General features: G+C 34.1%; 3 pseudogenes; all 3 read right to left on the bottom strand.

The window, feature by feature from the left end:
• Positions 1-4,214: 4,214 nt before the first annotated feature.
• Positions 4,215-6,303, bottom strand: LOC144549123 (L-type lectin-domain containing receptor kinase SIT2 pseudogene; annotated as a pseudogene).
• Positions 6,304-12,339: 6,036 nt separating this feature from the next.
• Positions 12,340-14,605, bottom strand: LOC144549033 (L-type lectin-domain containing receptor kinase SIT2 pseudogene; annotated as a pseudogene).
• A 3,104-nt stretch (positions 14,606-17,709) lies between these two features.
• On the bottom strand, positions 17,710-20,192 carry LOC144549125 (L-type lectin-domain containing receptor kinase SIT2 pseudogene; annotated as a pseudogene).
• Positions 20,193-20,972: the final 780 nt, after the last annotated feature.

The following is a 20,972-nucleotide window of genomic DNA, read 5'->3' on the forward strand; positions in this document are numbered from 1 at the left end:
TTCTCAAAACCTGTGGAAGAAGCAAGCTGTCACTCGGGTGCAATTTAGGAAACAAAGCTTCTAAATCAAATATGGGACAGATTAGGAAAAACAGAGGAATAAAGGAAGCATGCATAGACAGATTGAATAATTATAATTAGATTGCTGTAATTGTCTAAGTTTGGTATTACTCTAAAATGTAATATTTAGTTTCTAATTTACAGGATCGTGTAAGAATGATAAATAGAGATATAGGTGACAGAATGTATTAAGCGAAAAAAAAAACTCGGTAAATTTCTTTTATCCATGAAATAAAATAGGGAGGGAAGGGTGATTCTTGGGAGTTTGGTGTTCTTGTTTTTCTGACATGGTATCAGAGCCCGGGTATCGATCTCGGGTATAGAATTCTTTCAATCCTTCCCTTACTAATAATCTGTCCTTATTTTATTCATTTCTTATTTTACTAATAATCTGTCCTTATTGAGCGATATAATATGTTTCCTTATTTTATTCATTCCTTATTTCTTCCTCTCCAATTTACCGATATAATAATGTTTCCTTATTTCTTTCATTCCTTATTATTTCAATCTTTATTTCTCTTCTATGTTTCTATAGATATTGCCGTAAGAATTCTAGAATATTATCAATTTTGTTTATATACAAATTACAATGAAAATCAATTGAAAATCTTAGAAGCACAAATCAGCGGGACAAAAAGAAGGAAAAGAAAACAAAATTGGAAAGGTCCCCAAAAATATGAAATCATTGGTACTTAATGTATTTTTAATTTCAGGTTTCTTCGTTTAGTTTGCTTACATAATGGGTATTATATCTAATTAGCTGTATCAGGTATTCTATTTTGTACAAATTATTTTAAAATTAGAAAGCTATTATTTCAAATCATTGGTACTTAAAATATAGAATCATCACATCATCAAATTGTTATAAGAGATCACGATTCAAAGTAATAAAAATAAAAAAAATCATATAATTTTATTCAAAGATCATGTCCCTCAATTTTTGAATAATTATTAATTTTATTGAATGATTTTTTTTCATAATTTTTTTTCCTCTTATATTATGCTCCGTTGCAATGCACGGACATGACACTAGTAATTTGTATAAATCACATAACTTTGATTATATATATAGTACACATATATTTAGCAAACTATATATATAATAAGATACATACCATATAATAATATTTTATACAACTTTACAACAAAATTAATAAAATAATATATTAGAGGAAAATCAATAAAACTAACTAATTTTAAAAGCTATTTACTTATTAAAGCTAACTCAAAAATAATACAAAAATATATAGAATTTAAAATAAACAAAAATTGTTATTAGCTAGCTATTAGAAATTTAACATATTATAAATCTTGAAGATAACAATATAATTAGAAAAGATTTAGAGATGCATGATAGTTTCGGTTTCCCGGATTAGTACTGGTCGAATGAAGAATGATTTACCATAATTTAATATAATAATTTTCATTAAACTGTTGTTGGCAGAAGAGTTTGGGTGAATCGTACAAAATCCGATAAAATTGAACCATGCTTAATTTGCTGGAGCGGGTTGAAGGAATGAAAAACATCTAGATAAATATGTTAGAGAAATTAATGTAAAAACATTTTATGTATTTCAGATTAGAATTGTATGTGATTTAGGACGCAAAATTACATAACATTTTGATATGAAATGTATGACTGATTTTAAACGCTCAATTTTCTCAATTAATTACTTGCATAACATTATTTGTTTATTTTGGATTTTTGACTAATTGTGGACACAGACGACAAGGCATGCTTAATTCACACTAGTAAAAATACCACCGACAACAAAATAATAACGCTTTAAAATTCATTATAGCTTCGCATGAATTATATGTCATTATTTACGAGGGTGAAAAAATAACTACTGCTGTGGGTACACCGACAAAAATTATTATTTCTGAGCATATTCGTTTTACCGATATGAGTATGTATCCTTGAAGATTTAGTTGGCAAAAATTACTTTTACCTCGCGAATAGTGACAGATTTTTATAGCATGCATCGGTAAGAATGAACCATGTAAAAATTATACATAGTTCACATGTAAAAAATTATTTATATGTGATTCATCCTTTTAATTTATTGAAATTTTTGTACACAAATTATACATAGTTTACGCTTAATCCGTAGAGCGTAGTGTTAGACAATTTTCTCGGAACACTGAATTGTTAGCTCTAAAAAAAGTACAAACACAAATTAATGATTGTCATACTTTTGAAATATGATTTTGTATGCAAACTATTTATGAACTTTTTTTATGAATAGAAGTTCACAATTATCACGTGCATTTGCTGTCTCAATTCCAATTATCGTAAGTACTGTAATTTTATTTTCTTAGTGTTTGTTTAATTCCAATGATTTCTCTTGATTTTACGTCTTTGTTTGAAACAAATATTAATGTCACAAATGTATTTAGCACTTAGATTAAAGGTACATACCAACTTAGGTTAATTAGGAACTATCCATAAATCATAATTAATAAGAGACTAAGGTTAAGAGTTTGTCAAGTTTTCTCTTTCCATTAATTGTTGTTTTGGAATGAGGTACCAAATCTCAATATGAGCCGTTCTGTTGATGTGGTGGCAAAAAGAGCACTTAGCCTTATCAATAAAAGCCCAAAATGTGAATTGGATAATTTATGTAGGCATTATCAAGTAAGACCCAAATCCTAGTGACAATGATAGTCATGGATTAAGAATTTATAAGAATAAATAATTGCATGTGTAAATTTTATTTTGTAAAATGAAATGAACGGAGCAGAACCAGACAAATCCGGACAGAGGAATCATAACCTTGCCGAAGAGGAAAGAGAGAGACAGATTCTATGAAAGGAAACTTAATCTTATTACAAATTAAGTATAAATTAATAAAAAATAAACAATAGATAGCCCGGCCATCGGAATTTAAAAGCAATTGAAGTTACGACATAACAATCGTGGGTGTTATGTATCAAAATAGCTATTGGTTGTTAAATATATGTATTTTTTTGTATTTAAATGTGGCATATATGTATTATAAAGTGTAGTGTATAATGTAAGAAAAATATAAGAGTAAATGGGAGTAAGGTTGCCAAGAATATTTCCAAAATTTTAAGCACAAATATTTTGAATTTACTGTTTTGAAGAGGAAAATCAATTAATGTTTTGAATTTAACTGTGTTTTGAATCTAGCTGTGGTATATATAGTCAAAGAAGGGATAAAACAAGTACTAAAAAATTTCGAATATCCTGACAGCACTGTTTTTTTGGTGAATCATTGTACCAATCAACAGAAACTGCTATTAGTTTGAAGAACTCAGTCTATATATATACAATAGGAAAAGAAAACAACAACTGCAAAATTTATATTAGCATCACACTTTGAATTTAATTAAGCAAATGAGTATTCATGAACTTCATCATTTGTCACCATCAGCTGGATGGCATGAGCACATGCCCCCATACACCGCAGCTCCTGCAAATAAAAAAGAAATATGGACTAAAATTAAAAAATATTCAAGTTATAAAAAATAAAATATGTTCAGTTTTAGGTATTTTACTGGGCCAGCGAGTATGTAACCCCATTTGTTCTGCTCATCGTCTTCACATGGTATTCTCTGGCGAAGAGTCTCACATACTTTCCTTGAAGGTAGACAGAGTGCATGCACACCCGCTCGAGCCACATCTGATATCACAACAAGTCGGAGGAACGAAAAAAGTATGATTGGCCGTTGCCGCCGGCTCTTTATAGCCAACTTCAACTACTTCCCACGCATCTTGTGCACTGAGCAAGGCCTTCATCCCCATTATCATAGACGTTCTTTGTAAGATGCGGCAACAAAGCTTGTCCCAACGATTTCACTATAGAGCTTTCCATGGTTCTAATAACAATTTGTAATTAGTATTTCATATAAACTTAATATATTTAATAGTGGAAAAAAAAACACTTTCTGACAGAAAATTAACTTCTAATATAAATATTCTCTTACTCTCTTACATTGAAAAGACTCTTTACATAATATATAGACCCAAATAAATTTCTACACACTCTACTACCACTAAATGACATTTAATCCTCTCATAAAACTCCTCTATTTCCTAGATACGTTTGTTCATCTCCAAAGACATCAATACCAACATTAAGGAATACATTCATAACAATTCCATAGAGTTCCAATATTAATTATTACATCTGACAAATAATTACGTTTACAATTTCCAACAATAACATCTGATTACACAATATTATCAGATAAATAAAAATTAGAAAACACGGAGTCTGTTCTATCATCTACCACTAGATAAACCAGAGAAAGATGTCGTTGTAGAGGGATGTGACATAACATAAGAATCAAATCCTTCATTCTGAAACATTGTAAGCGTGCTAAAATTCATATATATTTCAGTTAAATCTGGTAGGGGTACATCACCTTCCAAATATTGCACAGCTTGTCGCATGCTCGGCCTGGCACTAGGTAGTGGATGTGAGCAAATCAAACCTAGTTTTAGCACCATATCTAGCTCCTCAATTGTATAACATTCGCCTAGTCTCGGATCCACAATATCCGCTAATGATCCGAATCTCCAGTTTTGTAACACCCAATTAACTAGAATCTTTCGCTCCCCTTGCGCACCGAGGTGCACTGGTCTCTTACTGCAAACAACCTCTAACAGGAATGCACCAAAGGCAAACACATCAGTAAGAGGTGTTGCCTTACCAGTTCTCGCAAGCTCTGGGGCAATATAACCCATTGTACCTACCACATGGGTGGTTTGAGGGTCGATACCACGATCATATAATCTTGCAAGGCCGAAGTCACCTAATCTAGCATTTAAATCACTGTCTAATAAAACATTGCTTGCCTTAATGTCTCGGTGGATGACGACTTGCTCCCAATCCTCATGGAGGTATAAAAGACCTGATGCTACTCCTTTGATAATTTTGAATCGTTGGATCCAATTAAGGGTCGGCTTTTCATGACCATACAAATACTTGTCAAGACTCCCATTTGGCATGTAATCATATACCAAAAGGAGCTCCCCTTTACACCGGCAATAACCCAGTAATTGAACAAGATTTCTATGACGGAGCCGGCCAATACTCACAACCTCTGAAATAAATTCCCTGATACCTTGGTTGGATTCGTGTGTGAATCGCTTGACTGCAACTTCCAATTTGGACACAGGTAAAACCCCCCTGTAAACCCTCCCAAATCCACCAATTCCAAGCAACTCTTTTTCCTCAAACCCATTGGTTGCTCGGTACAAATCTTTGTATGAGAAGCGATGTGGACCAAAATCAACTTCCCAATCTTCAATCACTTCTCTGTACTTAAAGTGTTTCTTCACATAGCGGAAAATGAAAGTGACTAAAATAAGAATAAAGGCTGCTGAAGCAACAGGTATCACTATGTGTAAGATTTTTGATCGGCCTTTGGGGGCTGTACGTGGGAGCTTTGGTAAGTTTGATAGGTCAATGGATGGTGCTGGTCCATTTAGTTTGAAGCTCCATCCAAGGATATAATGAGAGCTAGCCATAGGGCCAGTGGAAGAAGAAAAACCAACGTACATAAAATCGTTCAAAACTGTTGAGAGATTGAATTTATAAGAGAGTAGAGGTTTTTTTGGCTTAGACTTTCTAATGGGAGATAAGGTAACAGTAATTTGTGTCTCTTGGCTCTCGTATTCAACCCATGCTTGAATTGCTTTACGACTGGTAAGGCTCAAATTTTGAAAAGCTCCTGAATCGTCGGCATAATAGGCAGCAGAAGCAGATTGGCTTGACTTCAAACTATTTATATCAATGCCAACATGGTTATTATTTATATCGTATTCAGGGTTATGTACAGTGTCAAGCTCAACAGCAAAAATATGATTGGTGGGATTGCCATTGTTTTGATAATTGAAGAGGCCCAAGTATTGTCCTTGCATGGCGGCAGAGAGATTCTTTGAGGGTGAGATGAAGAAGGCCATCCCATCGCTGCTGAGGTCAAGGTCCTTGGAAATAATTGCAAATACAAATGCGGTTGAGAAGGAAGAGGTGGTCCTGCCGAAGCAAATTGAAGAGGGGTAGAAGGCATGACCATTTATTTCAGCCGTGTCGTTTGTTAACCTCAAAAGGCCATTCGTCTCGATGTAAGCTTTACCGTCCAGGGTTAAATTTGCACCAGCAAATCCATTGAATGTAAATTCTAGTTCTTGGCTGAATGAGAACGTGATTTTTAAGAGGAGGAGACAAGCCAAAGCAAAGTTTTTAATCATGAGCATGGCTAAAGAAACAAATTATTTCTTTGACAGGAAGTTGTTTTGGATTTGAGAATATAAAGTGACCAGATATTATTTATTCATGTGAGGATATAAGGCACCAAGCCAAAGAGCCGTCTCATAACTAGCATTAGAGTGATTTTATAAAGATAATTCGGGATACAAAGATATTCAACAGATATTAAATATATAGGGTTAGAGCTAGCTACCTAGGTCCTATATATATATATATATATATATATATATATATATATATATATATATATATATATATATACATATGGAACGTAACTCTCTGCCTATGTTATATATTTACCCGGCATTAGTAATATTATAAAGATAATTCGAGATACAAAGATATTCAACAAACAGATATTAATTATATAGGGTTAGAGTAGAATATATGGGACGTAACTACTCTAACAGATATTAATTAGCTAGGGTTAGAGATACAAACAGATATTAATTAGCTAGCTAGGTCCTACATATATATTTATTACCCGGCATTAGAGTGATTTTATATAGATAGAGATGATAGGATAATAGGATTAGATACAAATTAATTAAAGATATTCGACAAACAGATATTATATAGAGTTAGAGCTAGCTAGGTCCTATGGAATGTAACTCTCTGCTTTAATTGTACTTGCCTACGGGCTTTAATAAAATATATAGTTTCAATAAAAATTTAGTTACTTATCTTTACAAAAAGATTATTATATTTAGAGTAGATCCAGATGTCTTTAAGCTCGCCAAATTAATACTTGAAAAGATTAAATTTAAAGTCTGTTGCGTTGATTTTGAACGATGAAATTCAACTCGTTGAAACCAATTTATTTAGTATAAAGCTAGACAAGCTATCAAGAAATATATTCATACAATCATCAGACATATATTTAGAAATATAAAATGTATAAATGTTAAAAAAATCTACTTAAATATTAAATAAAATAATTATTTGCACAAACTTTAACTAAATATAACTGTTTAATATTAAAAATTTGCAGTCACATACTTGTTTTTCTATAAATATGTTAAAAAAAAGTAATTTATTATTAAAGATAAATTTCTAAGTATTTATTAATTACTTTTTAAAAATAATATATTTGTAAAAAGAACCTGACCATTTGAAAATAAATTTTAATTGGGTAAGACTAATAGTAAACGAGTACAAATACAGGTATAATTCGGAAATAGTTCAACATATATAAAATTTTAGAGAAAAATATAACTTGAAGATTTTTTGAAAAACTATTTACGAATGTCAAGAAAGATTTTTGTAAAAGATTTTCTTTTATCCATTTCAGATCACACGATCCGAAGTTGGGGAGCACAAATCTGAAATTAACCTAACACGAATAGCAGCGTAGCAGATGCGGGCATTGCTATAGGATTAGATATATATTTAGATTCCATTTTGTTTCTTTTTGTTTTTCTGTTATTCTCTTGTAACCCAATTGTATGCCTAGCCATAGGCAAGTTTTCAAAGTCCAAGGTCCAGCTCAATTAATTAATGGACAGGGAGACTTAATTAATTAATAATATTCCTGCTAAATGGCATATGTGTTTCAACTAATTATTCTCCTTTCACATGTCCAATGGGCACACTTTCACGAGTTGACAATTTTTTATCTTTCTATGCCAGCACACTCTGGGATCACCTATTGCCTAGCTATTATATACCAATGAAAGCGGAGCCACCGCTGCATGGAGCAGCTGGTAAACACATTGTCCTTCTATGGAAGGATATGAGTTCGATTCTACATGAGGGCATAACTGAAATGTGGTGTACGTTCCCATATCTTCCAAGTGTGTAGGTACAGTGTCACCAGGGCCAGTTTTAAAGATCTTGAGGTCTGGGGCGAGAGAAAAATTTACACTCTTTATGTACACAATTTGTTCTGGTCTTGAAAATTTCGCTACCTAATGCATGTTTTCTAGTAAACATTGTTTTAAATAAAAATAAAACAAAGTGAAGGATAAAACCTAAGTAATGAGGCAGATGCAGCGTTGAGTTGCCGGCAATCCAATCCATAGGCCGCGGTCGTCGCCTTGCCTCACCCAGTCCGGACACTGCATCGATGCATCGCTATGCCAGTCTCGCCCAAACCAGACGCCGCTCTGCCTCGTCCAGTCAAGACTTTGCCTCGCACTCGCTATTGCAGAACGAGATCGTGGCTCGTAAGAAGTGCTAGACTATTTTAATTTCTTTCTTCCCTCGTTTATTGATTTACAGAGAAAAAACAACAGGGAAAATTGGTTATTTGCCTCTCCAAAACATTCAAATTGTCAAAATGCCACTCTAAACTTTGAAATTGTAAAAATGTCACTCTTAACTTCGTTAATTCCTAATTTTGTCATTTATACTCAATTCTTATACTATTTTTATTAAAAATTAACTGAAAAAGACTGTTTTAAAATACATATTTCAGAATTGCACATCCCGGTACAAAAATACGTATTTTAAAATAGTATTTTTCAATTGATTTTTAATAAAAATAGTATAAGAATTGAGTATAAATGGCAAAATTACAAATTAATGAAGTTTGGAGTGGCATTTTTACAATTTCAAAATTTAGAGTGGCATTTTGACAATTTAAAGGTTTTGGAGTGGCATTTTGACAATTTTCCCAAAGTAATATGCAGTTACATACTTGTTTTTCTATAAATATGTTAAAAAAAGTAATTTATTATAAAAGATAAATTTCTAAGTATTGATTAATTATTTTTTAAAATAATATATTTGTAAAAAGAAGCTGACCATTTGAAAAATATTTTATTTTATCCATTTTAGATCACACAGTCCGAAGTTGGGGAGCACAAATCTGCTACCTAACACGAATAGCAGCGTAGCAGATGCGGGCATTGCTCTAGGATTAGATATATTTTTAGATTCCATTTTGTCTCTTTTTGTTTTTTTTTTAAATTATGTTGTAATCCAATTGTATGCCTGGTCCAGCTCAATTAATTAATGGACAGGGAGACTTAATTAATTAATAATATTCCTGCAAAATGGCATATGTGTTTGTACTAATTATTCTCCTCTCACATGTCCAATGGCCACACTTTCACGAGCTTTGACAATTTTTTATCTTTCTATGCCAGCATACTCTGGGATTAGGGGTGTCAATAGGTACGATACAGGTCGGATGAAGGCATTTTCATACCCGTACTTGCTATGATAACGAAAAAAAATCTTTACCCTTATTCGTCTTTTCGAATATGGTACAGATCGGACAAACAAATAAAAAAGTATCATTGACATTTTAATTTGTACTTTTGATAAAATATTTTTCAAAATAAGAAAAAAAGCAAATAATAATAATGAATACAACTAATTTGTATTATGAAAATTTAATAAAATACAAAATTTTATTGTATCATGTATCATCTTCATACAAATATATATTAGGTAAGGCTAAGGTGCTATGGGTTGTATAGAGACCTACCTACGGCTCAATATTCGAGTTTTCAAAATTCAAACAGTCGATCCGAACCGTTCATCTTGTTCTCCATATATGTGTTTGGAGACCAAATTATACATTTTTTGGAAAATTTTTACTTATTTTTAGATAGATAGAAAATCAGTTGATCTAAAAAATTCTGCACCATTCAGATATTTGATTTTCTACCAATCTAAAAAAATAGTAAAAAATTTCCAAAAAATGTAAAATTTGGTCTCCAAACACATATTAATATGGAGAACAAGATGAACGTTTCGGATCGAACGTTTGGTTTTGAAAACTCGAATATTGAGCCGTAGCACCTTAGCCTTACCCATATATATTTATAGATATAATTTTATTTTTTAAAATTATCTTATATGAAAACGGGTAAGATAACAGAAAAAAATCGTTACCCTACCCGTACCCGATAAGCTAACGAAAAAGAAATCTTACCTGATATTAAGTAAATCCTATATAATTATATGTATTTACCAAAACTCCATTTATTTGATTTGGACACTCCAACCGACGTGACAAATACTAGTCTCAAAGAAATCATGTAAGTTTGAGTTGGAGTAGGTCCAATGAACTCCAATACTGTACGATCCGCTTCATTATCCATCTACATTTGCTTCAATTTTCGAGTCCATCAGACCAAAAGTAAATCCTATGTCCATTTGACCTACCCCACTCTCGTAATGATCTCATGTTTACCTGAGCGAGTCTGAGAGGTTGCCATACAATGAGTTGTTTAACTTTACCCGGTTGTGTTATACTAGGTACAAACTAGCACCTCCAGCTCCTTAATTATATCCTCTTCCACTTCCTCAATAAGCTTCGCCATAATTTTTAAAAGGGACCATGCATGTCAGGTTCAATTTAACCCAGTCATTAAACAATTATATATTACAATTATATATTAGTGTAAAATAAAGCGGTAAAAATAAATGGAAAATTAACACATTAAAATTAACTTATAAATTATATTTTCTACCGCTTCACTTTGTAAGAAATAATTTTCTTTTTGTATAAGTTTGACATGTAAACATATTTCTCGCGAAGCAAATTGATTTTAACAATTTGATTATGTTATTTGAAGTCAATTTAATAGATTTATGAGATAAAACTCACAAAAGAGCTTGGTGAGGAATTCACATCCTCTAAATTAACTCAAATTGTGAGTTAAGATCTGATCCGTCCGACTTAAATATTTATTAATGTTAAACGCTCCCATGCATTATAGACGTGAATCAGATTGCGCAGATTTCAATTACAATGCCAAAAAAATTAACTCAAACAATACGTTAATGCAGATGATATGGTTAAAAGACCCCACACATTATAGACGTCAACCAGATTACGCAAATTTTAATTATATGGCCGAAAAAATTAACTCAAACATTGCTTTAATGCAGAGGAAATGGATTCCTTGGTGAGTGCTTTCTCCTCTACAGTACACCCTAATTGTACTTGACTGGGCATCCTCTGAGATATCTCAATTTTTTGTGTGACCGACGTGTCCGGTGCCTATTTGGTAATACTGCGGGCCAGTATTATTTTTGCTTTGCGATTCGTGCAGAACATAATTGAACGGTTGTCATCTTCCATAAAAACACGCAAAAGTTGAGATATCAGAGAGGATGCGAATTCACCGTGGAAAAATGATGAAATTTTCCCATTAATTTACGAAAGATTTCCTTTCCTTTCCTTTAATGACCGACTTCATTGGTTTTTAGGCTTCAGCAGTTCCGCTTCCTTCGCACCATTCCGTCCCCTCCCTCCCCCCTCCTACGGAAGGCAATGGATAGTGGTACTCAGTAATCCAGTACAATATGGCAAACTGATACAATTTTCTAAAAATATAACATCTATTTTATATAAAACTAACATTTAAAACTTTTGGATCGATGGTGCCATCTATATTGGACAACCTAGCTACTCGCAACCTAGCTATATATTTACAATCATCAATTTATATAGCAACCAAAAATCAAATAATTAAATAGAAAAAAAAAATGTAATTTGACTACATGAGTACAAATACTACAAGACTACATGAAGGCCTTATTCAATACAGATCAGTACCCAATTCTTCAAATCAGTAATTTGACTGACAAATGCAACCTTTGTATACCTTCTCGAGTATCTACCATGCCTCCTGTGATCTTGTCCCACTCCCACCTGCAATTTTCTCAAAATCAGATTCATCAACTGCTTGAAAAATGAGATAAAGTGTGATTTTATCTCTAATACGGGTTTCTTCAATTGGTTTACCGTATGATTGGCCATTGCCGCCGGCTCTTTATAGCTGACTTCAACTACTTCCCACACATCTTGTGCACTGAGCAAGGCCAAGCTTCATTTGTATACCCCAATTATCATAGTCGTTCTTTGTAATATGCGGCAACAAAGCTTGTCCCAACGATTTCACTACGGAGATTTCCATGGTTCTAATAACAATTTGTAATTAGTGTTTGATATAAACTTAATATATTTCATAGTGGAAAAAAGAACACTTTCTGACAGAATATTAGCTTCTAATATAAATATTCTTTTACTCTCTTACATTGAAAAGACTCTTTACATAATATATAGACCCAAAAAAATTTCTACACACTCTACTACCACTAAATAACATTTAATCCTCTCATAAAACTCCTTTATTTCCCAGATACGTTTTTTCATCTCTCAAGACATCCTAGAAGACTACAACATGACCTCTAGATAATACAAACATTAAGGAATACATTTATAACAATTCCAGAGAGTTCCAATATTATAATTATTACATCTGACTAATAATTATGTTTACAATTTCCAACAATAACATATGATTACACAATATTATCAGAAAAATAAAAATTAGAAAACACAGAATCTGTTCTATCATCTACCACCAGATAAACCAGAGAAAGATGTCGTTGTAGAGGGATGTGACATAACGTAAGAATCAAATCCTTCACTCTGAAACATTGTAAGCGTGCTAAAATTCATATATATTTCAGTTAAATCTGGTAGGGGTACATCACCTTCCAAATATTGCACAACTTGTCGCATGCTCGGCCTGGCACTAGGTAGTGGATGTGAGCAAATCAAACCTAGTTTTAGCACCATATCTAGCTCCTCAACTGTATAACATTCGCCTAGTCTCGGATCCACAATATTCGCTAAAGATCCGAATCTCCAGTTTTGTAACACCCAATTGACTAGAATCATTCGCTCCCCTTGCACACCAAGGTGCACTGGTCTCTTACTGCAAACAACCTCTAACAGGAATGCACCGAAGGCAAACACATCAGTACGAGGTGTTGCCTTACCAGTTCTCGCAAGCTCTGGGGCAATATAACCCATTGTACCTACCACATGGGTGGTTTGAGGGTCGATACCACGATCATATAATCTTGCAAGGCCGAAGTCACCTAATCTAGCGTTTAAATCAATGTCTAATAAAACATTGCTTCCCTTAATGTCTCGGTGGATGACGACTTGCTCCCAATCCTCATGGAGGTATAAAAGACCTGATGCTACTCCTTTGATAATTTTGAATCGTTGGATCCAATTAAGGGTTGGCTTTTCATGACCATACAAATACTTGTCAAGACTCCCATTTGGCATGTAATCATATACCAAAAGGAGCTCCCCTTTACTCCGGCAATAACCCAGTAATTGAACAAGATTTCTATGACGGAGCCGGCCAATACTCACAACCTCTGCAATAAATTCCCTGATACCTTGGTTGGATTCGTGTGTGAATCGCTTGACTGCAACTTCCAATTTGGACACAGGTAAAACCCCCCTGTAAACCCTCCCAAATCCACCAATTCCAAGCAACTCTTTTTCCTCAAACCCATTGGTTGCTTGGTACAAATCTTTGTATGAGAAGCGATGTGGACCAAAATCAACTTCCCAATCTTCAATCACTTCTCTGTACGTAAAGTGTTTCTTCACATAGCGGAAAATGAAAGTGACTAAAATAAGAATAAAGGCTGCTGAAGCAACAGGTATCACTATGTGTAAGACTTTTGATCGGCCTTTGGGGGTTGTACGTGGGAGGTTTGGTAACTTTGATAGGTCAATGGATGGTGCTGGTCCATTTAGTTTGAAGCTCCATCCAAGGATATAATGAGAGCTAACCATAGGGCCAGTGGAAGAAGAAAAACCAATGTACATAGAATCGTTCAAAACTGTTGAGAGATTGAATTTATAAGAGAGTAGAGGTTTTCTTGGCTTAGACTTTCCAATGGGAGATAGGGCAACAGTAATTTGTGTCTCTTGGCTCTTGTATTCAACCCATACTTGCATCGCTTCACCACTAAAAAGGCTCAAATTTTGAAAAGCACCTGAATCATCAACATAATAGCCGGCAGAAACCGATTGGTCTGACTTCAAACTATTTATATCAATGCCAATATGGTTATCATTTGTATCGTTGAATTCAGGGTTATTAACAGTGTCAAGCTCAACGGCAAAAATATGGTTGGTGGGATTGCCGTTGTTTTCTTCATTGAAGAGGCCCAAGTATTGTTGTGGCAAGGCGCCGGAGAGATTCTTCGAGGGTGAGATGAAGAAGGCCATCCCATCGCTGCTGAGGCCAAGGTCCTTCGAAATAATTGCAAATACAAATGTGGTGGAAAAGGAAGGGGTGGGCCTACCGAAGCGAATTGAAGAGGGGTAGAAGGAATGACCTTTTACTTCAGCCCTGTCGTTTGTTAATTTCAAAAGGCCATTCGACTCGATGTAACCTTCACCGTCCAGGGTTAAATTTGCACCAGCGAATCCATTGAATGTAAATTCCACTTCTTGGCTGAATGAGAATGTGATTTTTAAGAGGAGGAGAAAAACCAAAGCAAAGGTTTTAATCATGAGCATGGCTAAAGAAACAAATTATTTCTTTGACAGGAAGTTGTTTTGGATTCGAGAGAGTATAAAGTGACCAGATATTATTTATTCATGTGAGGAGATAAGGCACCAAGCAGAAGAGCCGTCTCAGAACTAGCATTACAGTGATTTTATATAGATAATTCGAGATGCAAAGATATTCTTTTGAAGGACGAGATGCAAAGATATTCAACAAACAGATATTAATTATATAGGATTAGGTCCTACATACATATATATATATATATATATATGGAAAGATTAAATTCAAAGTCTGTTGCATTGATTTTCAACGATGAAATTCAACTCGTTGAAACCAATTTATTTTATTAGTGATACATTTATATGTAAAATTTATAAATTTTAAATTAATTTAATATAAAGTCAAGCTATCAAGAAATATATTCATACAATCAACAGATAGATATTTAGAAATATAACAAGTATAAATGTTAAAAAAACTACTCAAGTATTAAAAATAATAATTATTTGCACACACTGTTTAATATTAAAAATATGCAGTCACATACTTGTTTTTCTATAAAAATGTTAAAAACAAAGTAATTTATTATAAAAGATAAATTTCTATGTATTTATTAATTAGTTTTTTAAAATAATATATTTGTAAAAAGAACCTGACCATTTGAAAACAAATTTTAATCGGGTAAGACTAATGATAAACGAGTACAGATACATGTATAATTCTGAAATAGTTCAACTTATATAAAATATAACTTGAAGATTTTTTGAAAAAATATTTACGAATGTCAAGAAAGATTTTTTTTTATCCATTTTAGATCACACGGTCCGAAGTTGAGGAGCACAAGGCGGCTACCTAACACGAATAGCAGCGTAGCAGATGCGGGCATTGCTCTAGGATTAGATATATATTTAGATTCCATTTTATCTCTTTTTGGTTTTTTATTATTCTTTTGTAACCCAATTGTATGCCTAACCCATAGCCATAGGCAAGTTTTCAAAGTCCATGTTTGAACTAATTAATTAATGGACAGGGAGACTTAATTAATTAATAATATTCCTGCAAAATGGCACATGTGTTTGTACTAATTATTCTCCTTTAACTTGTCCAATGGCCACACTTTCACGAGTTGACAATTTTTTATCTTTCTATGCAGCACACTCTGGGATCACCTATTGCCTAGCAATTGCTTAGCTATTGCCTAGAATGAAGAATGAAGCTCGATTGGGTGCCCTTCGGTGGCACAGCCAATTAAGTATATATGTGACTGTTGCTACTTTTCCGTTGAATTGTTCAATTTTGTTTGTTTTTTAATATTAATTAATTGTCATATATCTCCCCAGCTGCTCGATCGGATACCTTAATTAGCGAGTCTGAGAGGTTGCCAAATGATCGATGAGCTGTCTAGCTAACTTCACCCGGTTGTGTTATACTAGGTACAAACTATAGCACCTCCAGCTCCTTAATTATATCCTCTTCCACTTCCTCAATAAGCTTTGCCATAATTTTTAAAAAGGACCATGCATGTCAGGTTCAATTTAACCCAGTCATTAAACAATTATATATTACAATTATATATTAGTGTAAAATAAAGCGGTAAAAATAAATGGAAAACTAACACATTAAAATTAACTTATAAATTATATTTTTTACCGCTTCACTTTATAAGAAATAAATAATTTTTTTTGTATAAGTTTGACATGTAAACATATTTCTCGTGAAGCAAATTAATTTTAACAATTTGATTATGTTATTTGAAGTCAATTTAATAAATTTATGAGATAAAACTCACAAAAGAGCTTGGTGAGGAATTCACATCCTCTACATTAACTCAAATTGTGAGTTAAGATCTGATCCGTCCGACTTAAATATGTATTAAAGTTAAACGATCCCATGCATTATAGACGTGAATCAGATTGCGCAGATTTTAATTACAATGCCAAAAAAATTAACTCAAACAATACGTTAATGCAGATGATATGGTTAAAAGACCCCACACGTTATAGACGTGAACCAGATTACACAAATTTTAATTATATGGCCGAAAAAATTAACTCAAACAATGCGTTAATGCAGAGGAATGGATTCTTTGGTGAGTGCTTTCTCCTCTACAGTACACCCTAATTGTACTTGACCGGGCATCCTCTGAGATATCTCAATTTTTTGTGTGACCGACGTGTCCGGTGCCTATTTGGTAATAGTGCAGGCCAGTATTATTTTTGCTTTGCGATTCGTGCAGAACATAATTGAACGGTTGTCATCTTCCATAAAAACACGCAAAAGTTGAGATATCACAGAGGATGCGAATTCGCCGTGGCAAAATGATGAAATTTTCCCATTAATTTACGAAAGATTTCCTTTCCTTTCCTTTAATGACCGACTTCACTGGTTTTTAGGCTTCAGCAGTTCCGCTTCCTTCGCACCATTCCGTCCCCTCCCTCCCCCCTCCTACCGAAGGCTATGGATAGTGGTACTCAGTAATCCAGTACAATATGGCAAACTGATACAATTTTCTAAAAATATAACATCTATTTTATATAAAACTAACATTTAAAACTTTTGGATCGATGGTGCCATCTATATTGGACAACCTAGCTACTCGCAACCTAGCTATATATTTACAATCATCAATTTATATAGCAACCAAAAATCAAATAATTAAATAGAAAAAAAAAATGTAATTTGACTACATGAGTACAAATACTACAAGACTACATGAAGGCCTTATTCAATACAGATCAGTACCCAATTCTTCAAATCAGTAATTTGACTGACAAATGCAACCTTTGTATGCCTTCTCGAGTATCTACCATGCCTCCTGTGATCTTGTCCCACTCCCACCTGCAATTTTCTCAAAATCAGATTCATCAACTGCTTGAAAAATGAGATAAAGTGTGATTTTATCTCTAATACGGGTTTCTTCAATTGGTTTGCCGTATGATTGGCCATTGCCGCCGGCTCTTTATAGCTGACTTCAACTACTTCCCACACATCTTGTGCACTGAGCAAGGCCTAGCTTCATTTGTATACCCCAATTATCATAGTCGTTCTTTGTAATATGAGGCTACAAAGCTTGTCCCAACGATTTCACTACGGAGCTTTCCATGGTTCTAATAACAATTTGTAATTAGTATTTGATATAAACTTAATATATTTAATAGTGGAAAAAAGAACACTTTCTGACAGAAAATTAGCTTCTAATATAAATATTCTTTTACTCTCTTACATTGAAAAGACTCTTTACATAATATATAGACCCAAATAAATTTCTACACACTCTACTACCACTAAATAACATTTAATCCTCTCATAAAACTCCTTTATTTCCCAGATACGTTTTTTCATCTCTCAAGACATCCTAGAAGACTACAACATGACCTCTAGATAATACAAACATTAAGGAATACATTTATAACAATTCCAGAGAGTTCCAATATTAATTATTACATCTGACTAATAATTATGTTTACAATTTCCAACAATAACATATGATTACACAATATTATCAGAAAAATAAAAATTAGAAAACACAGAGTCTGTTCTATCATCTACCACCAGATAAACCAGAGAAAGATGTCGTTGTAGAGGGATGTGACATAACGTAAGAATCAAATCCTTCACTCTGAAACATTGTAAGCGTGCTAAAATTCATATATATTTCAGTTAAATCTGGTAGGGGTACATCACCTTCCAAATATTGCACAGCTTGTCGCATGCTCGGCCTGGCACTAGGTAGTGGATGTGAGCAAATCAAACCTAGTTTTAGCACCATATCTAGCTCCTCAACTGTATAACATTCGCCTAGTCTCGGATCCACAATATCAGCTAAAGATCCGAATCTCCAGTTTTGTAACACCCAATCGACTAGAATCATTCGCTCCCCTTGCACACCAAGGTGCACTGGTCTCTTACTGCAAACAACCTCTAACAGGAATGCACCGAAGGCAAACACATCAGTACGAGGTGTTGCCTTACCAGTTCTCGCAAGCTCTGGGGCAATATAACCCATTGTACCTACCACATGGGTGGTTTGAGGGTCGATACCACGATCATATAATCTTGCAAGGCCGAAGTCACCTAATCTAGCATTTAAATCACTGTCTAATAAAACATTGCTTCCCTTAATGTCTCGGTGGATGACGACTTGCTCCCAATCCTCATGGAGGTATAAAAGACCTGATGCTACTCCTTTGATAATTTTGAATCGTTGGATCCAATTAAGGGTTGGCTTTTCATGACCATACAAATACTTGTCAAGACTCCCATTTGGCATGTAATCATATACCAAAAGAAGCTCCCCTTTACTCCGGCAATAACCCAGTAATTGAACAAGGTTTCTACGCCGGAGCCGGCCAATACTCACAACCTCTGAAATAAATTCCTTGATACCTTGGTTGGATTCGTGTGTGAATCGCTTGACTGCAACTTCCAATTTGGACACGGGTAAAACCCCCCTGTAAACCCTCCCAAATCCACCAATTCCAAGCAACTCTTTTTCCTCAAACCCATTGGTTGCTCGGTACAAATCTTTGTATGAGAAGCGATGTGGACCAAAATCAACTTCCCAATCTTCAATCACTTCTCTGTACTTAAACTGCCTCTTCACATAGCGGAAAATGAAAGTGACTAAAATAAAAATAAAGGCTGCTGAAGCAACAGGTATCACTATGTGTAAGACTTTTGATCGGCCTTTGGGGGTTGTACGTGGGAGGTTTGGTAACTTTGATAGGTCAATGGATGCTGCTGGTCCATTTAGTTTGAAGCTCCATCCAAGGATATAATGAGAGCTAACCAAAGGGCCAGTGGAAGAAGAAAAACCAATGTACATAGAATCGTTCAAAACTGTTGAGAGATTGAATTTATAAGAGAGTAGAGGTTTTCTTGGCTTAGACTTTCCAATGGGAGATAAGGCAACAGTAATTTGTGTCTCTTGGCTCTCGTATTCAACCCATACTTGCATGGCTTCACCACTAAAAAGGCTCAAATTTTGGAAAGCACCTGAATCATCAACATAATAGCCGGCAGAAACCGATTGGTCTGACTTCAAACTATTTATATCAATGCCAACATGGTTATCATTTGTATCTTTGAACTCAGGGTTATTAACAGTGTCAAGCTCAACGGCAAAAATATGGTTGGTGGGATTGCCGGTGTTTTCTTCATTGAAGAGGCCCAAGTATTGTTGTGGCAAGGCGCCGGAGAGATTCTTCGAGGGTGAGATGAAGAAGGCCATCCCATCGCTGCTGAGGCCAAGGTCCTTCGAAATAATTGCAAATACAAATGTGGTTGAAAAGGAAGAGGTGGGCCTGCCGAAGCGAATTGAAGAGGGGTAGAAGGAATGACCTTTTACTAAAGCCGTGTCGTTTGTTAATATCAAAAGGCCATTCGACTCGATGTAAGCTTCACCGTCCAGGGTTAAATTTGCACCAGCGAATCCATTGAATGTAAATTCCACTTCTTGGCTGAATGAGAATGTGATTTTTAAGAGGAGAAAAGCCAAAGCAAAGTTTTTAATCATGAGCATGGCTAAAGAAACAAATTATTTCTTTGACAGGAAGTTGTTTTGGATTTGAGAATGTAAAGTGACCAGATTTTAGTTATTCATGTGAGGAGATAAGGCACCAAGCAGAAGAGCCGTCTCAGAACTAGCATTACAGTGATTTTATATAGATAATTCGAGATACAAAGATATTCAAAAACAGATATTAATTATATAGGATTAGGTCCTACAGATATATATATATATATATATATATATGAGATAGGCTAATGTGCTTCCATAAGCACTTGGCCCGAAGTGCTGCCACCCCATTTTCGATTTTTCAAAATCCAAACAGTCGATCGGAACCGTTCATCTTGTTCTCCATATTAATATCTGCTTGGAGACCAAATTTTACATTTTTTGGAATTTTTTTGCTATTTATTAAGCCACTTTGAAAATCGCTGATCCAACGGTGGCTTGCCAAAGAGTAAAATCAGGGGTTCACCGTTGGATCAGCGATTTTCAAAGTGGCTTAATAAATAGCAAAAAATTCCAAAAAATGTAAAATTTGGTCTCCAAGCAGATATTAATATCGAGAACAAGATGAATGGTTCGGATCGACTGTTTGAATTTTGAAAAATCGAAAATGGGGTGGCAGCACTTCGGGCCAAGTGCTTATGGAAGCACATTAGCCTATCTCTCTCTCTCTATATATATATATAAATATGGAAAGATTAAATTCAAAGTCTGTTGCGTTGATTTTCAACGATGAAATTCAACTCGTTGAAACCAATTTATTTTATTAGTGATACATTTTTATATAAAATTTATAAATTTTAAATTAATTTAGTATAAAGCTAGTCTTGCTGTCAAGAAATATATTCATACAATCTTCAGACAT

This window comes from Carex rostrata, chromosome 34, assembly GCF_964058835.1.
Source record: "Carex rostrata chromosome 34, lpCarRost1.2, whole genome shotgun sequence".
In the NCBI taxonomy this organism is placed as follows: domain Eukaryota; kingdom Viridiplantae; phylum Streptophyta; class Magnoliopsida; order Poales; family Cyperaceae; genus Carex; species Carex rostrata.